Raw genomic sequence first — 21,626 nt, forward strand, 5'->3', positions numbered from 1 at the left:
GCAGTGGGAGCAGTCGGAACTCCAACTCTAGCACTCCAGTATGGGATGCAAGCATCAAGCATCTCAAACCGTGTATCAACTGTTAGGCCAAACCTCTGCTGTATACAACTATTCTGTGAACTTTCTTTAGAGTCACTACGACCAGGCAGAATGGACTGAGAATCAAGAGACTTGAATTTTAACCTTAACTGTCCTTCTAGTGTAGAGATGAGGTGTAGGATGGTCATGCCTCCTCTCCAATCACGCATGCACAAATTCCATGACTCCTGAGGCTGTCGGTAAGTCAGCTGTAGGCTGAGGGTAGCAATGGCACCTGCCTCACAGGGCCGATGTAAGAACTGAGGCCGTGCAAGTCTTGTAGTGAACACAGTGCCTGGCCCCGAAGTGCTCGAGGAATATTGGCTATTGTTGTTATAATTTCCCTGTGATTCCTAGGCACAACTTTGATTGTTGGTAAGAAACCTACTTCACTTAAAGACGTTTTGTGAAACTTCTCTATAGGAAAGAAAAGATCCAACCATGTTTTAGTGTCTCTCCTTAGAAGATACAGTACACACTCAAGGTATGCACACACAAAGAAAAAGTGCCCAGCAAGGGAAAAAAAATATATAAAATATTCCTGGAATTCTAAGTGATTTTTGTTTATTAGTGTTTTTTTACCTGGCTACATTTCTTAGATTTTGAACAGAAAATTAAAGGTTATCTTTAAAAAGAATTAGTTTCAGTTGCTGGTTTTACACTTCCAAGTGACAAAATAAAATGGGTGAACAGCAGGAAAAAAATTTCCTTCTTTATTAACTTTACTTTCATCCTACATTTCACAGCTGAATTGAAAACAAATGTTCTCTTTTGGCATAAAGCAAATTATTGCACAATATACATAGTTGGTTCTGGAATCTAAACTACATATGCTCCTGAAATTCTAACTTTAAATTATTTTCATAGTTAAGATTTGTATTATTTTGTGTATTTGGGCTATAGGATTGCATATTTTTAATAGGTCACTTCAGAGTTGGGTGTTTTTCTAAATACAGTTGATGTAAGACTGTATATCTAAAAGGCTAAACAACACAAAAACTATAAATTGCCAGAATGGAATGTTCATAAAATGCTTCCAAATTGGAGCTCTATGCTTCACATCTTAGTGTACACATCGTTAACCATAATCCCCAAGTAAGAAAACTGTGCTGAAATCTTTAAGAGATTTAGAAATTCAAAAATAAAGTAACAGCCTGAATCATAAAGAGAACTGATCCATAAACCTTTTTATTTAATAATACAATGATAGTTTTTAGAAAAAAAATTTTTTGCCAATAAAAGGGTACTTCAGAAAGTTGGTAGAAAAACGGAATTGAAGGATGACTTTACATTCGTGCCAAAATAAAATCTTGGAATCCATGCATAGTTCTTTTAAAGATATACATATTCCAGGGCCAGTGCTGTGGTGTAGCAGGTTAAGCAGCGCTGGCATTCCACAGGGGCACCAGTTCGAGTCCCAGATGCTCCACTTCCAATCCAGCTCCCTGCCTATGTGCCTAGGAAGGCAGCAGAGGATGGCGCAAGTGCTTGGGCCCCTGCACCTTTTTGGGAGACTCCTGACTCTTGGCTTTGGCTTGGCCCACCCCTGGTTGTTGTGGCTATTGGGGGAGTGAACCAGCAGATGGAAGATCTCTCTCTCCTCTCTCTTTCTGTTTCCCCTTTTCTCACTGTAACTCCAACTTTCAAATTAATAAATCTTTTTTTTAAAAAAAGAAATACATATTCCATAACCTCTTTAAAGACCCCTTGTATGTGTATTCATGTTAACATATAACACACAAAAGTAGGTAAATCATATGAACTAATTATGGAAATTCAACTGCAGCTGAACACGAAGAAGCAAACAACACTTTGCGCGTGCTTGCTCATGTCTGAGTGTGTGGGAAACGTGCCAGGCAGAGGGGCGGACACCTTGTGCCTCCATGATGCTGGTGAAGGCTTTCCCCCCTAGATGACTCTCCAAGGAACATTTAAATGTCATGTCCAACACGGAGATGAAGGATCCAAGCTCCTGTTCTCCCCTGCCGCCGCTTCTTCCGGCTCCCTGGCAGCTGGGATTCTCTGCCTCTCCTGGTGGAAGTTCAGCATGAATACTGGGAAACCTTAATGCTTCTTTCAGGCCCTGCCCAGTTTTTATTCTGAACTTCTCTGGTCTTTCTTTCAAATGCTCAACAGGTCAACAAAACCTTCTGTCTTTCAGTTTCTGAGTTTAGAGTTTCAACATCTGTGTAATGGTTGTACTGAAAAAAAAAAAAAGCTCAAACATACTATAAAATTGTTAGTGCACATTGCAGATCTTATAGATGGGCAAGAGGAATGAAGTTGAGATGTGTTGCTACTGGGAAGGATTTTGTTCGTTCACTCGGGTTTCTGGTTTTTGGTTTTTTGAGATGGGCAGTAGCGCTGACTTTCTGTATTTTCTAATTTATCTCATTTGCTTACAAATCTGTGGGCTAAAGAGAGTTCAGAGAGAACAGTTTGTCTTAGCTTCTTCCCCTGAGGCTTGGGAGAGGGGGGCCTAGAGATTTCCCCTTCTGCTTGATTCCTTGAGCTTGCTGCCACAGAAAACTGGAGGTTGGATCTATCCAAGGGCTTAACTGTAAGTCCTTGAGCGTTAGCCAGCCCCTTGCTTCACAGCACCAGGCCAGAAGCTGCCAAAGCAGCAGAAGCACAAAGCCTGGGCCTGCCCAGAAGGAGTTAGGTGAGGTTCCCTGGCATCTGCTTTAGGGAAGGAAAAAAAGCTAAAGAGAAAATGATCACGCATGAAATGGGCAATGAAGACCAGGAGTGTGAAGGACTTAATGAAAGACTGATTACCCAGATAACTATCTGTATGGATCCAGTGGGGTTTTTAAAAAAATTTATTTTATTTATTTGAAAGAGTTACAGAGAACGAGCGAGAGCGAGAGAGCCAGCAGTCTTCCATCTGCTGGTTCATTCCCCAAACAGCAGCAAAGGCTAGGGCTAAGCCAGACAGAAACCAGGAGCCAGAAGCTTCTTCCAGGTCTTCCACGTGAGTACAGGGGCCCAAGAAGTTGGGCCATCTTCCACTGTCTTCCCAGGCACATTAGCAGAGAGCTGGATTGGAAATGGAACAGCAAGGACTCAATCCAGTACACATATGGGATGCCAGCATCACAGGCAGCAGTTCTACCCGCTACACAATAATGCTAGCCTTCAGGTGTTTTTTAATAAAATGGAAATAAGTGGCCTACTTTAAGAATGATCCATACATGATATGAAAGGACAGGGTGGGGATTTGGCACAGTGGTTAGATCACTGTTTAGAGTGCCTCCCCCACCCCCTGCCTCATACTGGAGTGACTACATTCAAGTCCCAGCTCCACTTGCAGTTCCAGCTAACTGCTAATGTGCACCCTGGGAGGCAGCAGGTGACGGCTCAAGAACTTAGTTTCCTGCCACCCACATGGGAGACCTGGATTTATTTCCTGGCTCCTGGCTTTGGCTTGGCTCAGGCCTGTCTGGCTATTGGAGGCATTTGGGGAGTAAACCAGCAGATGAGAGTCCTCTCTCTATCTCTTGATCTCTCTGCCTTTAAAATAAATAGAATTTTTTTTAAAAAGCCAAAGCTATCAGTCAAAATCACAGCATACCTAAACACTCCCAGAATCAGAATTCCAAGTGTACAATTAGACACTTTGCTTTTTTTCAGCTCTCTTCTCTGTACAGTATGAATACCCATCCCCCTAAAATGTAGGTGGAGACCTGAGAACTTGTGTGAGAAATCCAAACTTCTCCTTACTGTTAAAGAACCCTGATGCAAGACATCCTGGTGCTGACAAAATTAACAGTGCCTCAAAAGGGAACCAGAACAGAATAATTTGTGCAAGTCATTGAGCTGTGAGATGCTGTTATCTTTTAATTGAGCTAAGCATTGGGAAAAATACTACTTCCTTTTAATTTTACACCTACAAATGTTTAAAAATGGCCATTTGACACACCTTTCTAGTTTGACACAGCTCAATGGAGAATTGCCTCCTAATAACACTTTTTTAAAAAAAAATTATTTATTTGAAAGGCAGAGTTACAGAGAGCCAGAGGCAGAGAGAGAGAGAGAGAGAGAGAGAGAGAGATCTTCCATCCGTTGGTTCACTCCCCAAATGGCTACAATTGCCAGAGCTGCGCTGATCCAAAGCCAGGAGCTTCTTCCTGGTCTCCCATGCAGGTGCAGGGGCCCAAGCACTTGGGCCATCTTCTACTGCTTTCCTAGGCCACAGCAGAGAGTGGGATTGGAAGTGGAGCAGCCAGGACTCGAACTGACGCCCAAATAGGATGCCAGCATGGCAGGCGGCGGTTTTACCGTCTACACCACAGTGCCGCACACACCTCCACCCCCATAACACTGAAATCTGAATTCAGCCAACTTCCAACATTTTATTACTTACAACACAAAGTGTAAGAGGCCTCGTGAGCAGTGAGCCCTCCCAGCCTCCTCTGGTGCCCTCCAAGCTAACCCTAGTCCAAGCATCTGTAGCTCATCTCTCTGGCTTTCACAGGTTCCCATGTAGAAGCTCTGTTTTGCTGCCTGCCTTGACATCCTTGTGGGCTTCCGTCTGCTCTGGCTGGACTTGGCAAATAGCCAGTCCTAACCCTAGCAACCTAGCTCTAAGAAGCTAAGCTCAGTGACGACTTGAGATTGTGTGTTTTTCCACTCTGTTCCTCAACATGGTCTTCACCCTTACTCTTCAAGCCCAGTGTCCCTGGTGGTACCCTCTGTGTTTAGCACAGACTTTTTCCACATCCTGAAACATTTGCCATCATTTATGGCACGGTAGCTTCTGTCTGGGGTATCATTTCCACAGTTGACTGGAGAAATCAGATTTCCCCTTCTTTCTCCTGAGCTCACCTCCTACTTTTAAGTGCTTCTCCACTGCCTTCATCAGTGGGCTTACAGACCAGTTAACCAGCAGGTGCTACAGAATGCCAGCCTGGATGGTTAGTTTCTTTCTAATCCAAAACCCCTGATGGAAATTTCCGACCATGTGTTTGCTCTTCTTTCTGCATCTTATTTTTTCTTATGTTCCCTGTCTGATAGCCATAACCCTTTCTGGAAGTTTGGAGGAAGAAAACAACCATCAGGAAACAAAGATGTTGCTAATTATCAAAGGAATGCAAATTGAAGTATGAGACAAGTTTTTGCCAGTGTTATTGGTACAGATGAAAAGGATGATGGTGCCTTGTATTGGTGAGGGTGTGGACGACCGCTCACATGGCTGGGAGCGTGGGTGGACAAGGAGGAAGCCAGCTCCTGAGGCCTGTGGCCAATCTCACATTACACTGTAGCCTCCTCCTTCTCAGTGAACAACCCTGAAAGGCATTTGTATGTGAGTGTGAGTATGTCTTTAGACCCCGCAATGCTATTTCAAGAAATTTGTACTTAAAAACATGATACGGAGGTATTTATCCCAACACCATTTATAATAGGAATTGGATTATGGTACACTAATTTAGTGGGATATAATGGAGCAATTAAAAATATACAATGAGTATTTATATATATTCCATACCTGGGCACATACCCAAACAATAGTGTCAGTTTTATAAAAGGAAACTGTAGTATACTCTCACTTTTATAATAAAAAATACATCTGCCATATATATATATATACACACACACCCACACATTGTCATATATATGCATATATGCTTATACATGAGATAAGTCTGGAAGGATAAATACAAAAAATTCACAATATTATGTCTGGGTTCCAGTATGGTGTAATCTTTTGTGTTCTCTGTTTTCTAAATGTTTTGTACTGGTCACTCATCATTTTATGATCAGACAGAATTAAGCTAAAAATATAGTAAATGTGAAAATATACAAATGTGAAATGTTCTCTATTTGGAACATTTTCCATAAGTAAGAATCAAATAAACTTAGAAAACAAGTAGTAATAGTTGATATTAATAAATATCATTTATTGAGCATTTGCCAATAGACATTGCATTGAATTTTTATATGCCTAGTCTTAATCAAATTTTCACAATAACTTCATGAGGCAAATAACATTCACCTAGCAAGATGCATAGTCAGAATTTGAATCCCATTTTGTTTGCCTCCAAAGTAATTCTTTTTTTTTTTTTTAACAGTAACAGAGAGGGAGAGACAGAGAAAGAGAGAGAGAGAGAGAGAGAGAGAGATCTGCCATCTACTGGTTCGCTCCCCAAGTGGCCACAACAGCCAGATCTTGGCCAGGCTGAAGCCAGGGGCCTGAACTCTACCCCAGTCTCCCACAGTGGGTGGCAGGGGCCCAAAAACTTGGGCCATCTGCTGCTGCCATCCCAAGCACACTAGCAGGAAGGTGGATCAGAAGCTAAGGAACCAGTACTTGAACTGGCGCTCTGATATGAGTTACAGACATCTCAGATGATGGCTTAACCCACTGCACCACAACACCAGCTCCATTCTTTTGTGGCCCTTGAGTCATAAAGGTCGAAGATTCATGCTAGTGACATAAACCTGAATCCTGTCCCTTAGGAGTTTCCATGACAAAATGAAAGTAGCATTTAGAATTGGCATGATTTTCGGGTCCGGCTCCATGGTGCAGTAGGTTGGTCCTCCGCTTGCGATGCTGGCATCCCATATGGGTGCTGGTTCTAGCTGTGGCCTGGGAAAGCAGTGGAGGATGGCCCGGGTGCTTGGGCCCCAGCACCCGCATGGGAAACTGGGAAGAAGCACCTGGCTCCTAGCTTCGCATCGGCACAGCTCCAGCCGTTGCGGCCATCTGGGGAGTGAACCAATGGAAGGAAGACCTTTCTATCTCTCCCTCTCACTGTCTGTAACTCTGTCAAATAAATAAATAAAATCTTTAAAAAAAAATTGAAGTGATTTTCCTATATGGTTCCATATATGGCATAACTGAAGTCCTGGATCTTCCTCACTCTTGTTTACACTCTGACTGTGTTCTAGAGAAATGGTGTTTCCTGGGGTGTCTCGGGGAGACCAGGAAAGGACTTGCAGCATTCCCCTAGTGGGGAGGGGTTTCTCCCTCTTCGTTCTAAGGAATTGGTTTCTAAACTGAGAGAGGACAGGCTGTTAAGTAAATATCCACCCATGGCCTTTGGCTCATTTCTGGTGTGCTAGGAATATATTAACCAGTGCTTGTTTTAATATCAGACAGTTTATGTAGAAGTAACCACAGCTGATAAAACTCAACGGTTCATGCCAATAATGAAATTCCTCACAGTTCAAGTAATCACGGGGCCAAGAACCTATGAGGTAGTTACTAAGAAACACGGGGACAGATCCTAACTTTTCTGATTAGCTCCCCTTTGGGTCAAATGACTGACTTCCCCCAAGTTCAGTCCCTCATTCTTCATCGTTATCAGCCAAAGAGGAACAGCGGAAACAGCAGGGACTTCATGTTTGTTTCAGACAGTAGGACTTAATTCACAGAAACGTGTTCTCACATGGCTGCGGTTGCACATGTCACACAACGGGAAACTCAGATGGCGGTGAGAAACCCTAGAGCCACCTCGTGCCACACCTTGTCCACACAGGACTTCAGCTACTCCTGGAGAGCCCCCTGGGTGGCTGTGCCCTGGCCCCCTGCCTCCGCAGGCACCTTTGCATTCGTCCTTGGCTGAGGTGGGATTTGAACCTCTGGGGTGTCCTGTTGCCTCCCTGAGTTAGAAAAGCAAAGGTTGCACATTATTTGTTTCTAAAAGCTTCGAGCTTGGTATTCATATTTTAGCACTCTCGGTGTGCTTTTCTTGAAATACTTTATGACGGAAGTCCACTTTCATAAACATTCATTGCCAAAACATGAATAGGTGTGTGATAACCGCGACTAGTTTTAGCCGTCCAGCCTCTCCCAGGGTTGTCGTGCCTCTGATGGTGGCTTAGGTACTCCAGTTCTGCTCTGCACACACTGCCCGCACCGGCTGGTTTCAGTGCTGGTCCGTCTTTCACCTGGAAGCCGAGTTATCTGCTTGGTCCCAAGTGCCCCTCCCTCCCTCCCGTCTTCCTTTCACAAGGTGCAGGTTTTCCACCGCGATTGGGCAACCTCAGGGGCGCGTGCGCTGCTCGCTTCATTGCTTCGGCTGCTGTATTCCTGCATGTGACTGTGCAAATGGGTACAAAGCAGGAAATTTCAGAGAATCTGACTTGAATCAGAAAATGCCCGGCCAACGATTTTGGCAAAAAGGCCTTTAAGAAGGCTGCTTCCTGAGCCCACAACACGGGCATTTAACAGGAGGGGGTACTCAGTGCTGGCGCAGCAAGATGGGGAGGCAGAGACGACTTGGTGACAGATTCTGGCCTCAGAGGCCTTCAGTCTTGGAAAGGAGACAAATCCATGAAAATCTCTAACACACACAGTGAAAATTATCCCTGCCAAAGAGAAGCGCTGGGATAATTGGAGGAGGCCAACATTACTCCTGACTGGGAGACCAGGGACAACTTAGCAGACTCATGCATCAAGACAAGATTTGGAAAAGCAGAGCTGGCCAGGGAGAACATTTCAGATAGAGGGATCGATACGAGCAAAGCCGTATGTCTGGTTTCCTTATTTTAAAGACGTGTAAACAGATCCAGAGAAGTGATGTGACTTACAAAGATTTCTACCAAGTTGGATTCTTGCCTGAGAAAATCAGTCTTCACAAATTCTGGCCCCCTAAGGGCTCTAAACAGTTTTATAGCTGTCTGAATTATTAACTTTAAAATCAATTGAAAATGTAGTGCATTCTTAGTGGGGAAACATTTAGATGCTGTGGGCAATGCTTTCAGTACTTTTTATTCTTTTCAGAAAAGAACAGTAGCATTGGGCCTTGCTTTAATTTATGACTAGAGAATGAGTTAGTAACTAACAGCAGTTGTCGAGGGCCTCCTGTTCGCCTGGGTGTACACACTCCAGCCCTGAGCGCCCACAGGTCAGCTCCAGACTGGAAGGCCTTGCAGGCGTTCTGACTTTCAGCTTAGGGTAGCCAGATTTCTCAAATAAGGATGCAGGGTGCTCAGTTAAAGTTGTATTTTATTTAGGAAACAAATATTTTCTAACTTTTTATTGATTATTTGAGAGGTAGAGAGATAGACAAAGATTTCCTCTCCAGTGGTTCATTCCCCAGATGTTTGCAGTGGCTGAGGCTGGGCCAGGGCTGAAGCCAGGAACAAGAATGCAATCCAGGTCTCCCATCTGGGTGGTAGGAACCCAGTGACTTGTCCCATCACTTCTGCCTTCCAGGATCTGTGTTATCAGGAAGCTGGAGTCAGGAGCCGGAGCCAGGAATTGAACCCAGGTATTTCAACGTGGGACCCAGGCATCCTAATCGGAGTCTTAGCAACAAGGTTAAGTGCTCACCCTGCAAATAACTTTTTTAGCACAAACTATGCCTGATGTACTATTTGAAGTCCCATTTTAGGGTTATTTTATATGATTAGAGTTCATATTTTCATTTGCATAATTTCCATAAGTAGCTTTGTCTTAAAAATAATTAAATGATACTTGCATTTTTATCTTTTTTTTTTAAAGTAGTACTAGACATCACCTCAGAAATATTTAAAGATCAAACTCCAGGGGAAGTTAAGGTGAACCGATTGGATGTGTTTCATTGATCTTTAGCTACCCACCCCCGGCATGACAGGCAGTCCGTAAATGCTGGGTGAGTAATTGAAGGAGTGGGCGATAGCACATTCCTGACTGTTGTCCCCATCTTCTTGCAGGCTCCCTTTATACAAAGGCTAAGTTCAGCCTCAGATGTCTCAGTGGTAGAGACCAGAGCAACATCTTGCCCCATACTCGGTATTTACCGAATGGTTAATTCACACCACCTGAAAAGGAGAAGCTTGTGAGTCAGGCAATCTTTAAACACAAAAAAGGGGGAAAAAATTGACAAAATAAATCTACTAATGTGGTCCTGGATTCACATCTCCTGGCCCCTGGGCATACTTCTTCCCAGCTTCTAATAATGTCTGGCTCTAAAGCAATAACCTAAACTTTGTGGATTAAATACCCCAGAGGTCATTAATGACTAATGCGCCTCTCTCCCATTTTATAAGAAATCAGATCTCTAAAATCATTCATGAGGTATAATTCACTGCAGATGAAGTTTCTCCACTTGGTACAAAGTGTTTTTGATCCTGACACCCCATTTTGAAGATATTAAAGCCAAACCGAAAAGCGTGGTCTACAGCTTGTGTTAATTATCCTTGGGTAGTTTATGGAAGCATTTGGGTTCTTAAAAAGTAGTTATCTAATATGATTAAAAAGGCCTGTCTCCATCTCAGGGCTGTTTCTGTACTTTAACGATTATTTTATCCTCCGAAAGTTTAAGTGCTTTGGGTTCTAAAAGGCCAAATGAATGAATATCGAAAGCAGATAATAAAATAAAAAAGGACGAGGCGTGAACGGCGATTCCATTTATTGGATTACGGTTGACACATTGGATTCTTTTGGCCTAGACAGCTCTTTAAGTCCAAGCGCTCGCTTCTAAATTAGAAAGTCTCGAGTGTGAAAACATGAACATACTGTTTCATTCTTCCAGTTGCTTAATGCTTTCTCAGTGCGAATATTCTTCGCTTGTGGAGTTGTGTGAGCTCCAGGGAATTCCTTAAAAGAAGGAATGAGACCCTTCATCCTTCCAAGAATATTCGTGTTCCTCTCAGTAACCTTTCCACAAGAAGAGCTTGCATATGCATGGAGCTGGGTCGTTTTTAAGACTTCCTGAAACAAATGTTTGCTCTAATTACAGTTTTATATGGGTTATGCTACTTAAAGAAAACCCACAGTGTGAAAATGTGCACTTATGGAAATAATAAATTACATCAGTGCCCAACACCTGGTTCCCGATAGCCTGCACAAACGATGGATAAACAAATGCAGGACCGGCCACCAACCCCTGAGAGCAGGACCATAAAATAAGTAATTAGATCACAGCAGCAGATCAGACCCATCTGGAAGCAACAGACGAAACAGCTTAGGGTTTCCCCTGTGGCTTTCAGTTCTAGACCCTAACAGCAAGTTTGTCAGGTGTATCTCTCCCCCAGAACTAGCCTTAAAGAAACTAACTTGAGTAGCTCTAAGTCACTTTAAAACTTTATCCACTGAGTCTTTTTAAATTTTCTTTAAAGATTGTAAGGTTTCTATACTTTTTTTTAATCATGTTCACTGTGTAAATAATGGACAAAGAAAAATGGACAAAAAATAGAAATCACTTGTAAATCTACCAAAGATAACAACTATTATTATCTGGTTATAATCCTTCCAAATTTTTCAGTAAGTACAAATAAATATGTGTTTCCATTAAAATGGATGCATACTTTATTTTCTTTTTTTTTTTTTTTTTTTTTTTTTTTTTTTAGTAAGATTTGTTTTATTTATTTGAAAGGCAGAGTGAGGAGGGGAGAGAGAGAAATCTTCCATCTGCTGGTTGACTCTCCAGGCTGAAGCCAGGAGCCAGGAATTTCTTGTGGGTCTCCCACATGGGTACAGGGGCCTAAGGACTTGGCCATCTTCTGCTGCTTTCCTAGGCACATTATCAGAGAGCTGGATCAGAAGCAGAGCAGCCAGGACTCAAACCAGTGCCCATACAAGATGCCGGCATCACAAGTCATAGCAGCTTAACCTGCTATGTCACACAGCAGCCCCCGATTTTTTTAACCTGTGTTTTGCATTTGATTATGACATCTTTCCATATCAATATATGTGTGTATATCTCCTCTCAGGGGTTCTGCAGATTCAGGGGTTCTGTAGGATCCACTTGTAGACTTTTGGAAATTTGTGGACCCCTCTAACTCCCCAAAAAGTATACAAAATTTTATATGTGTGTGTGTATGTATTTGTCATCTGGAAGAAAATTCCAGTGGGCTTTTATTAGGTTTACTTCAAGTTTTTCTGATAAGAACTGGCATCCTGGCATAGTAGGTTAAGCTGCCCACTATGATGCTGGCACCCTCTATGGGCTCCAGTTGCAGTGCTGGCTTCTCCACTTCCAATCCAGCTCCTGCTAATGGCCTGGGAAAGCAGCAGAAGATGGTCCAAGTGCTTGGGGTCCTGCCACCCAAGTGGGAGACCTGGAAGAAGCTCCTGGATCCTGTCAGCCTGGCCCAAGCCTAACTGTTGCAGCCTTCTGGAGAGTGAACCAGCACATGGAAGATTCTCTCTCTCTCTCTCTCTCTCTCTCTCTCTCTCTCTCTCTGTGTAACTCTGACTTTCAAAATAAATAAATAAATCTTTTGAAAAATAGAAAAATTTTCTGATACATTGAATGGGAACTTATAGTCCCATGTCTTCCCATTCAGGAACATGAAAAGACTCATGTTCTTATCACTCTTGTTACCTTTTCAAATCTATGCAGTTCTTTATATAGGTTCTGCAACATTGATTTAACAGTTTAATATAGGACTCAACATTTATGATTCTATTTATATAAATTTGCTTTAGCATCAATGTTACAGGAACACATTTCAAAACAGCTAAATGCTGTTTTCCCTATAACAGAATAAAATAAATTGTTTGTTGTCAAGTACAAACATAACTCCAAGTATTAACTTTGTATTTTGATATAGCAAAATATTTTTATACTATCTTTTAAAATTTTATAATTTTTCTAATAACATATATATATTTGGCATTTTTGCATATAGACCAAGGTTTTTAGTTAGAGTTTTTTTCTGAGAAATGTTTATTTCTACACATCAGTGTAATCTGAGTTTAATTTCATTACAAGGCAGAACTGTAGAAAAAAGTTCAGAGATTTGGAGCAAAGCTTGCATTACTTGTTGAAGTTAATGAACTGTCAAGAAAGTCTGTATTTGGTGCTTTGGTTTGAACATGAAGGTTCTTGTCTTAGAAATGGCTTCCTATGAGAAGTCATTGGGGTTACAGGAAGCCATGTGGATGAGGGGCCTGTGATGACATTGGTGTCTTTGCAAGAAGAAAAGAGAGCTCTTGGCCAGCACTCTTGCTCTGTCTCACGTGAGATGCCCTCGCCATGTTATGATACAACAAGAGGGCCCTCCCCAGAGGCTGAGCAGGTGCCAGCGCCATGCTCTTAGGCTTCCCACCTTCCAGAACCGCGAGCCAAATACCCTTCTCCTCTTTATGGATAGCCTGGGCTCAGAAGACGGTCCAAGACAGCAGGAAACACTGACCGCGGAGATTATATAGCCCGGGTAGAGTCAGCCTATCTTCCCAGCAGCCCTTCTTCTTCAGAATTCCCCTTGAGCTGCACTCTGCCGCAGGCCTTCGCTACCTCTCTCTGCATCCCTCTGTGTCTCTCCCCGCCTTCCTGGCCTTGGTTTCTCACCTCACCCTTCTCTCTCCCCTCCTGCCTCTAGCCCACACCCCCGGCCTGGGTCTCTGCCCTGGCCCCAATGCAGTACAAAGGGGCTCCCTGGGTGGCCTCTCCATGTCCTCAGGTTTATCTTTGCCCAGTCCTCTCCCGAGGCTGCTGTCTCCAGCACACTCTCTCCTAACGTCTCCTCCACGGCTCTTCTGGCCTCTGCTGTGGTGCCTTCTGCACCCCGCTGCTGGGTGTCGGGGCCTTCCCTTCCCACATGTGGCTTCCTTTACAGTTTCCTGCCAGCTCGCCTGCTCCCTGCTGCAACACACCACCCTGCTTTTTCCTGGAAGTCAATTTCTTATTTATTATGAACTTATTCAGATAAATATATTTGTGTTTATATTAAACATAAGTTACATAGTGTTTCCTTACAGCTAACAAGGGGTCAAAAAGATCCCTGTAGATTTTAAGAAGGAGTTATTAATATCCACGTATTGATTGATTTGTACACATATTGTTTTCATCTCTTTCCTTTAGCCTTAGGCATTCACTTGGACACTGTACAAATATTATAATTCCCTTTTGTTGCAAAGAATATAAAAATAATCTTTACATAGAAGCCCATTTGTTACTATAAATCTATCTAAATCTTTGCAAATGGCTCTAGATGAAGGTCAGTGAGTAAGAGGACATGAAGAGGGGGCTCAGGGGCTGTCCCCCCAGATTCTCGGTTAGAGGCTTCTGTCCTTTCCATTAGCACCCCTCCATCATGGCCACCACACTCCTCTGGGGCCGCAGGGCCAGGAGCCCTACAGGGGGCCCACCACCCCTCCCTTCCCTCACGGGTGCAGGATAGGGCCTGACAACAGCAGGGCAGTGGGGCTGGACAGGTGGGCTGAGGGGCCAATAGTGGTCCTGGGTTCTTCCCCACTGGGTGGCAGCTGAGCCTGAACTCTGGGAGGGCTCCGAGAGGATGAAGGGTGGGGAAGGTTCCAGAAAAGGAGAGGCGAGCACTTTGGCCCTGTTGAGAGGCCCGGGCTTCTTCCTGCTGCTGTCCTAGCACAGAGTAGGTACGGGTGCAGGAATGGGGTTGCTTGCCAGAACCATACCGGGAGGGAGGGCTGGGTTCTCGAGCTGTGCAGGGCTGGCTGAAGTGGCGAGAGGTCTCCCTGTAGTCCCTAGGTCAGGCAGTGTGTTCCCATCACACAGGGCGTGTCCCCAACAGCCTGAGGTTGAGAACAGGCACATCAAAGAGCTCCCAGGCGTCTTCACTGTCATCCAGGTTACAGATGTAGTTTTGGAGTGGGAGAGGGGGAGGCCATGCAGATGCTCTGACAACACCTCTCCTTGCAGTTCTGAACGCCTGCCTTCTGGTTGGGATCAAAAAGAGACCACTGTCTGGGGAGTGCTGGAACGCCTATAAGGTCTGCTTTGATTGGTTCAAAGAAGACAGAGGGTTGGGTACAATGAATTGCATTTACAGCGGTCCCCCACTTACCTGAGGTCTCGTGTCCCACCATTTCCTCTACATGAGGTCAACTAGCATCTGAAAATACCAAGTGAAAAACCGCAGGCAGAAACCATTCATAAACTTTACATTGTCCAGCCTTCTGAGTAGCATGAGGACGTCTCGGGCTGTTTTGCTGCGTTCCGTTGGGGACCAGAATCAACCCTTTGTCTGGTGAATCCATGCTGCATACACTACTCCACCCACTAGTAGCCGTCTCCATTACCAGATTGACTGTCCCAGCATCACAGAAGTTGTGTTCAGGTGGCCTTTATTTTATTGAGTGCCCCAAAGTCCGAGAGTAGCGATCCCAGCACTTCGGATACGCCAAAGAAAAGCAAACAGTGCATCCTTGCAGGGAAAAGGTGAATGTTCTCGGCTTAGTGAGGAAAGGGCGAACTATACTGAGAACCCAGACACCGACAAATCTTCTAACCATGAAATGGCAAAGAAAGGAAAAGAAATTCAGGCTGACTTTGCTGTCATACCTCTAACAGCAAAAGTTATGGCCAAAATGCATAATAATAAGTGCTTAGTTAAGATGGAGGAAGCACTGAGTTAGAGGATTTGGTACTGTGCATGCTTTCAGGCAACCACTGGGAGTCTTGGGACATGACCCCTGCCGACAAGGGGGTGTTACTGTGCTGCTGCTGCTCCTGATGCTGCTGCTGACCCACTGTCTACTGTGCTGCAGGGGCCAGGTGTCCAGTGCTGCCGGAAGTGAACTGAGCTTACCATCAGAGTCAGGGTGGGGTTGGTCATCTGAGGACTGCGTGGCATGAGGCTTCTAGAGCTGCACCAGGGCAGGCTCCGGCATGGGTGGAGAGGCAGAGGCAGGTAGATTCTGGAGGGTGTCAGCACAGCCCCATGAGGTGGGCCCTGTGACTCCTTATTCACCAGTAACCCTTAAGGGGCCACTCACCCTTTGGGTATATTTGGTGGTACTTGTGCTCACGAGGGTCCTCTGGAATGGGCACCTGCAGGCTCATGCCCAAGAAATGAGTGGCCAGGAGTATGTCTCCAGCAAGGCATCTACAGATGTCCTCCTAAGTCACGTAGGCCAATCAGCTGTCCTGCACACCCCTGCAATATGCCAGGTGCCTGCTGCACGCATAGCTTGTGCTAGTCCAATTCTCGCTCCTCGGTGTCTGCCTGCAGCTCAGTCTGTCTGTCTGCAGTCTCTCAGGCATTGCAGCCAGGCCCCGTGCTCTTCCCCTGGATGCTGTTCTTGTTTTTTCTCTCCAGCAGTCCAGTGCCTTCCAGCATGTTAGGAATGTCCTAAATCTGCTGCTTCCAGTGCACACCTGGAGTGTCGAGCACGCCCTCCCTGGCCTTCTACTCTACTTACAATCCAGCTTCCTGCTAATGCACACCCTGGGAGGCAGCAGGTGATGCTCCAGTACTTGCGTTCCTACCACCCACATGGGAGACTCAGAGTTCCTGGCTCCTGGCTTTGGCCCAGTCAAGACCCAGATATTGTAGGCATTTGGGAAATGAACCAGCAAATTAAGATCTGTGTGTGTGTGTGTGTGTGTGTGTGTGTAAAATGCTGCCTTTCATATAAATAAAAACAATTTTTTGAAAAAGTATCTCAAAATAGTTGTTTAAAATTCCATAGGCAGGAGTAAATTGCCATGGATGCATATTCCTATAAACAGGCCAGATCTTCACCAATGAAGAGGCAAATCCATGTGGATTTTTTAGATTTTTTTTATTTATTTGAAAAGCAGAGTTACTCAGAGAGAGGGAAAGACACAGAGAAAGTAAAAGAGAGAGAGTGTGTGTGTGTGTGTGAGAGAGGGAGAGGGAAAAGGAGAGAGAGAGAGAGAGAGACAGAGAGAGAGAGAGAGAAATATCTTCCATCCACTGGTTCACTCTCCAAATGGCCAAAATGGTTGGAGCTAGGCCAGTTGAATTCAGGAGCCAGGAGCTTCTTTCAGGTCTCCCACATGGGTGTAGGGGCCCAAGGGCCTAGTCCATTTTTTGCTGCATTCCCAGGCACATTAGCAGGGAGCTGGATTGGAAGTGAAGTCTATATGGGATGCTGGCATTGAAGGTGGCAGCTTTACCCACTACACCATAATGCCAGCCCAATGTGGATTTTTCTGTGTGCTATTTGAAGTCACTTGAAGTATCAAAATGCTCTGCATCTCTGCATTGGTGTGCCACGTAATTGCTGTAGTGGAGGAGAAGGAAATACGTGTTACTAAGATAATGGTGAAGGTAGACTCCGCATAGGAATTTCCTCCTCCGTGTCATCAAAGCCATGAACTTTCTGGCTCCCTACTGTTATTTTAAAAAAGTCCTCCGCTATGCTACGCGGAGGGTCTGAATCTTTCCCTTACTGATTAGCACTAGGGCACAGCACCTTGTATAATGTATATAATAGTTGCCACAGACCAGGGAATTCTAAAAGGAAAAGCTCTTAAAGTAACCACCTTTCAGCCAACTGGGAATGTTTCTTTCAGCAGAATCTAACAAAAAACAAACATGAAACTAATGACCCTGAAAAATATTTGTGCAATTTCCCTTGGTCGCAGTCCTGTTGGCACGACCTCAGCCTTCAGTTTTTCAGGTCCTGTGGACTGCCGTTAATCATAATCATGAAGTTTTTCTTCTTATCTGAACTTGCCTTTTGTAAAGTACATGCTACCCCAACACTGTCCGTGTTAAAGGGTCACACTCCGTAAAAGAAGCCCCTCATCTTTGCAAAATCAAAATAAGGCCTTCCTTTGCCACAGCCCACTTGGGGGGTCTCAAGGGCCCCCACCACTGCAAGCTGTTAAAAATTCTTTTCTGAGATAGAGGGAGGCAGACAGAGTTTCTTTGATGGTCTCACTGACCTTGTTTGCATCTTTATTTGTTCCAAGAAAAGTCTGCAGGGAAGTTCTGAACCGAACCTACATATGCAGGATGCTGGCAGTGCTGGCAAGTGGGACATGTGTTTCCCAGGGGACAGAGTGACTGTGGTCTTCCTGATTCCAAAAACCTGTTCTCATTTTTAGACAAGGCCATGGTCAAAGTGGAAGTTCTCTCCTCCCTTCAGAGAAAGGTACCTCCTTCTTTGATGACCCATTCTTTCCACTGGGATCTCACTTGTGGAGATCTTTCATTTAGGTTTTTTTCCCCCCAGAGTGTCTTGGCTTTCCATGCCTGAAATCAGAGTCAGTGAACTCAGGGGGCTTCCATAGCCTTGGCAGCTCATGACAAGAGCCTAGGGTGATTACTGAGGCCATAAACAAGAGTGTCAATTTGTTAAGTCAACAACTTACTCCTCATGTAGGATCTCTGTCCTTAGTGTGCTGTACATTGAGATTTAATGCTATAACTAGTACTCAAACAGTATTTTTCACTTTATGTTTCTGTGTGGGAGCAAACTGTTGAAATCTTTACTTAATGTATGCTAAACTGATCTTCTGTATATAAAGAGAATCGAAAAAGAATCTTGATGTTAATGGAAGGGGAGAGGGAGTGGATAAAGGGAGGGTTACGGGTTGGAGGGACGTTATGGGGGGGAAGCCACTGTAATCCATATTCTGTACTTTGGAAATTTATATTCATTAAATAAAAGTTAAAAAAAAATAAAAAAAAAAAACCTGTTCTCAAAGCTCAGTGCTTCAGTTTTCTGCACGCCTCCATGACAGTGTGGGAGAGTACTGGAAGAACTTCATGGAAGACCGAGTCACGGATGAGTTTGTTTTCCTTGAACATTGTGTAGACCCCCTCGGCCAGGTTCCTCGTCTTCTCTGGGCTTCCCTACACTCATCTGTGAAGAGGGCATGGTGATCCATAGACATGTGCCACAGTAACAAAATACACGTCAAAGTGCTTGACTTTCTTGAGTGGGTATTTAATAAAATTAATAACAAAATCCCTGAGAGAAGGCAGTCATAAAGAGAACCAGCTATGTTGGTGTCTTCAATTCTTCCATTTAAATAAGAAAGCGTGTATGATGTCACCAGTGCAGTGTGCCCAGAATCTAGAACGTAGTTGACTATCAAACAGTGCTAGTTCCTCTTTCATGTAACATTTCAAGTGACTTATTTGTCTGGTTTCCAGGGCTGAAAAGATGTGTGTATACTCGTATTCTTGTGGTAACATTCAATACCCACAGGTTGCCTTGTTGCAATGCTTCTTGAACCTCAGTGTGCCCGCACATCATCCGGGAATGTTGCTAAGTGCACAAGTTCTGATTCAGTAGGTCTCAGATAGGGCCAAAGATTATGCATCTCTAAAACCTCCAGGTGATACCCGTAAGGTTGGTCTACTGTTCACCTAATAGCAAAGCATTAATAGACCAGGCAATACCCACTCTTTGTTCCTTGCATTATCATAGAGCTTATAGTTTAAAAGTGACATTATTTGCACATTTTATAGTGAGAAAAGTGTGACCTACCAAGCTTGGTGAATTAGTTAAGTTCATTCAACCAGGATGAACATTTGTCCTATGGTTAAGATGGTGGTTGCATTGGCTGCCCTCTATATTAGAGTGTCTGGGTTTGAATCCTGACTCTGGGCTCCTGATTCCAGCTTCCTGTTTATGCCATTGCTCAAGTAACTGGGCTCCTGCTACCCATATGGGAGAGCTGAATTGCATTCCTGGCTTCTAACTCAGACTGGCACAACCTCGGCCATTGCTGGCATTTTGGAAGTGAACTAATGGATTAAAAACCTCTCTCTCTCCTCTCTCTCTCTCTCTCTCTCTCTCTGTGTGTGTGTGTGTGTGTGTATATGTGTGAGTCTGTGTGTGCTTGTGTTTCCTCTTAAGTAAATAAAAATATTTTTAAAAATCACTCAACCCAATTGTTCAGCCACATTTTTTACCCCATCATGATCAGTATTTTAAATTGTGTAACTATTCTCCTATCCTTCTTATTTAGTTACCATATTTCTTTTTTTTTAAAGATTTTTTTTGTTTGAAAGGCAGAGATAGAGAGGGGGAGAGAGAGAGAGAGAGAGAGAGAGCAAAATCTTAATTTTGCTGGGTCATGCTCTAAATGGCCACAATGGCCAGGGCTAGGACAGACTGAAGCCAGGAGCCAGGAGCTTCTTTTGGGTTTCCCACATGGGTGCAGGGGCTCAAACACTTGGGCCATCCTCTACTGCTTTCTCAGGCACATTAGCAGAAGGTGGATTGGAAATGGAGCAGCTGGGACTCCAACTGGTGCCCGTATGAGATGCTGGCATTTGCAGCTTTACCTACTATGCCACAAGACCAGCCCCATCATATTTCTTGAAGTTCATAGTTAGCAAGTTTCCTTTTGAATCTTTATCACTCTTTTCCAATTCTTTTCCAGATTTTTGCTCATGTGCTATATAACTATAGTTTGACAGCTTCCCCATTGCCTAACCCTGGCAGAGACAGTCCATCTTAATGGAGCCTTCATTAGTGGCAAAATTATTGGAGAAGGGCCAGCATTATGGCACAATGAGTTAAGTTATTGCTGCAACTCTGGCATCCCATATAGGCGGCCATTTGAGTTCCAACTGCTCCATTTCCAATCTAGCTCCCTGCTAATACGCCTGGAAAAGCAGTGGATGATGGTCTAGATACTTGACTCCCTGCCCCATACGTGGGAGACCTGGATGAAGCTCTTGGCTTCTGGCTTTGGCCTGGCACAGCCCTGGCCATTGCAGACCTTTGAGGAGTGAACCAGCAGATAGAAGATATTTCTCTCTCTCTTTCCTTCTTTGTAACTGCCTTTCAAATAAACAATAAAATACTTATAAAAAAAGTTATCGGTGGAGGTCAGGCAGATTTTAGTACTTTTTAGTATAATAGATTCCAGCTGTTCTTAAATCAGAACTCCATCCTAGCTCTTTGGAATCAGCCATATACTCCTCTTCCAAAACCAGCAAAGATACAGATGAGTTAGGAGCCATCAGCTCTGGAGTACTTGGTATTTCCATTCTACCCCAGAGAAGCCCTGACCCACAAACTGGGATTTTGTTTTTCAATTTATTTGTTTATTTTTCATATACTTGAGCAGAGAGAGAGAGAGAGAGAGAGAGAGAGAGAGAGAGATCCCCAAATGTCTGCAACAGCTAGGCCAAAGCCAGGAGCTAGGAACTCTATACAGGTCTCCCACAAGATGGCTTGGGCCATCATTTATTACTTCCCAGAACTCATTAGTAGGGAGCTGATTGGAAACAGCAGCAGGGACGTGAACCAGCTCTCCACTGTGCCACAGCACACCCCTGAACTGGAATATTTTTACTCTTCCAGCTCAGTATCAAAGGAAGAGGTCCCCTTGCTTCACACTCCCAGCCTGGCCTTGTTCTGGGTAAAATCCCTAGAGTGATACTGTGCTGCTGGATCCTTCTGTTATCCTCTTCCTCCAGGAACAGAGCTGTTCTCCCTCCCATCCCCGGGGCACCCCCACCCCCACCCCCAGACATCCTGGCTGTTCAGAACCTGCTGGGGTTTTCATGCCCTGGTGTAGGTCTGCTCCTTTTACTGATGCCCCGTTCCTCTTTCCTCCCAGCTTCCCCACAACCGGAGATGTTTTCTAGCCTGTTTCTGGATGATAATCCCGATGAGCCTTTTTGTGCAAAGAAAAATTACTTGAGAATAATGAGAACATCTTAATCATGCTTTATGTATACCTGATGGGTTTACTTTTGAAAACAGTTAGGTGTACCATTATCATAACAGTATTGCAGAAGACTCTTTTTGCTTGCATCACCAGTCTCTCTTCTCACAGGGAGATGATCAGTGTTCTCCAGCCAAAGGCAGCTGGCCAGGATCACTGATCCACTCCCTGCCCACCCTCCCTCCCTTCTTCCCTGTCTTTCTTGTCTCTTATCTTCTGTCTTCTTGTTTGTGTTGCAGAGTTCTT

General features: G+C 44.2%; 1 protein-coding gene across 9 annotated transcripts in view; it reads left to right on the forward strand.

The window, feature by feature from the left end:
* Window positions 1-21,626, forward strand: part of KIF6 (kinesin family member 6) — a 437,691-nt gene that overhangs the window by 195,947 nt on the left and 220,118 nt on the right. The window contains exon 2 of one of the 9 annotated variants that reach the window (XM_051854773.2): window positions 9,242-9,296. The exons of the other annotated variants lie outside the window; for them this stretch is intronic. The gene's annotated coding sequence lies outside the window, so the exon portion shown is untranslated. The remainder of the gene's footprint in view (window positions 1-9,241; window positions 9,297-21,626) is intronic. 9 annotated transcript variants of the gene reach the window in all.

This window comes from Oryctolagus cuniculus, chromosome 5, assembly GCF_964237555.1.
Source record: "Oryctolagus cuniculus chromosome 5, mOryCun1.1, whole genome shotgun sequence".
Classification (NCBI taxonomy): domain Eukaryota; kingdom Metazoa; phylum Chordata; class Mammalia; order Lagomorpha; family Leporidae; genus Oryctolagus; species Oryctolagus cuniculus.